Raw genomic sequence first — 2,041 nt, 5'->3', positions numbered from 1 at the left:
GTTTGAAAACTTCAAACATACTTTCCACATGCATGTTCTCAGGTCACTAGAGAGATGGATGACAAACCTGAAAGTAGTCTGGACAAGTCTAAAATGCTTAGTAGCCTCTTGCAAATGTGACCCAGAGGACAAAGCGGAGACTATAAAACACTCCCACATGGGAGGAGGCCAGGGTGGAGAGCAGATATTCAGGTGATTGAGCCAATCTTAGCCTCATACACACAGGCACGTACAGGGTTAACTGTACCTGGCAAAGGACTCTGGGGTGGCAAGGGAGCCAGATGGACACCTACTGGCAGTTGAATTGGGTGATTGGATCACTGGGTTGTCCTGGTCACCCCATTGGGTCCACTGTCTAAATCCAATCACTCAAGAGTTAAGCCAATCACCAGTCAAGAGGTCTCCGCCCACCTTGGGCCCATGCCCCCATATAAAGGCCTTCTCTCTTCTCTGATTCAAATGCTCATTTCAAAACTGGACCCAGCCGGTCATCTCTCTGGCCTTCAGAGTCCCCCTCAGACCCTGAAGTCCTTCTGTCCAGCTAGAGTCCCAAAAGGCTGCAGCCATGCCCTCCTCCCCACTCAGGGTGGCCGTGGTCTGCATGAGCAATGTCAACAGGAGCATGGAAGCCCACCATGTCCTCAGCAAGAATGGGTTCCATGTCAGGTCTTTTTGGAGCCGGATCCCACGTGAGGCTCCCAGGAGGGGCACGCAAGCCACCCGTGCTCTACGACTTCTCCACGTCCTACAAGAAGATGCACAGCGACCTCTCCTCTAAAGACCAAAAGCACTACAAAAGGAATGGAGTCTTACACATCCTGAAAAGAAATGAGAGAATCAAGCCTGGCCCAGAAAGGTTTCAAGAGTGCCCAGATCCCTTTGACGTCATCTTCACCTGTGGGCAGAGGGCCTATAACTGGGTGGTAGCCGACCTGTGTGCCAGGGATCAGGAGACCTGGCAGCCTGTGCTGGTCGTCAACGTGGACATAGACGACACCCTGGAGGCAGCCAGCCTTGGAGCCTCGATCATCTGTGAGCTCTGCCAGGGTCTCCAGCAGGCAGATGACACGCAAAGTCGTCTGGCCGAGCTGCTCCAGGCAGCGAAGGAGAAAACAGGAAGGAGCTTTCTGCACACGGTCTGCTTCTACTGAGGAAGCATCTTGGCTGGTTTCAGCTCCTTTGTTGGTAAGAACCCGTGCCTGGACTCTTGAGCTGCTGGGTATTTTCTGGGAGAGGCTTCTTCAAAGCCGTTTCTGCTAAAGGCCATCTCTGTATGATCTGTTGTCAGGTACACCCCACCCAGTGAAGGAGGTGGAGGAGGAGAGCATCACACGGCACGGGGAACATGGAACACTGGTAGACATGCGAACCCTTCCAATGTGGGGAACGACAGTGTGGAACTGGACCTGGAAGGAAGAACTCAGTGCTCACAGGGTTCTGCAAGGAGGTTAATCTCGAGGACTCTCTTTTCTGGATGGACTATCAAGGCTGATCACAGAGCCCAGGACAAGCAATGCATTGAAGGATATTCTGAGAAAAAGGAACAATGTCTATTTTATTGATCTATATGGATACTAATTTCCTTCTGTCCTTTTGGCGTGGTGTAAGTGGGATAGGAATACATTGAGTGGAAATTATATTGAATTGGAAATATTTTTGTTTTTAGAATGTATGTCTTTGATGAATGCCTGCTTTATTAGAAACTCAGGGTAGATCATGTGTAGCTTTTTTGGGGAAAATCCAAGCATGATTTGTTTAATCCAATAGCGTATTTATGAAACAAAATTATAAATTGGTGTATTCCATGGTCGCATTTATTACTAAAATCCAAGCCCTATTTGTTGAACTATGTAGCTTATTTAAACAAAACAAAATGAAATAAATCAAAATAATACTCTTTAATTTAAGAAAAGGTATCCTCTATGACACACTTCCCAGAATATTGGAAATAAAAGCAAAAATAAACAAATGGGACCTAATTAAACTTAAAAGCTTCTGCACAAGAAAGGAAACTCTAAACAAGGTGAAAAGACAGCCTTTA

At 47.1% G+C, this 2,041-nt stretch overlaps 1 pseudogene; it reads left to right on the top strand.

Annotated features, from left to right (window-relative positions):
• The first annotated feature begins 408 nt into the window (after positions 1–408).
• Positions 409–1,151, top strand: LOC139187177 (RNA polymerase II subunit A C-terminal domain phosphatase SSU72 like protein 3-like; annotated as a pseudogene).
• The last annotated feature ends 890 nt before the right edge of the window (positions 1,152–2,041 follow it).

The sequence above is a fragment of the Bos indicus genome, chromosome 15 (assembly GCF_029378745.1).
Source record: "Bos indicus isolate NIAB-ARS_2022 breed Sahiwal x Tharparkar chromosome 15, NIAB-ARS_B.indTharparkar_mat_pri_1.0, whole genome shotgun sequence".
NCBI lineage: Eukaryota > Metazoa > Chordata > Mammalia > Artiodactyla > Bovidae > Bos > Bos indicus.
Note: the sequence above shows the minus strand (reverse complement) of the source record. Positions and strands in the feature narration are given on the sequence as shown.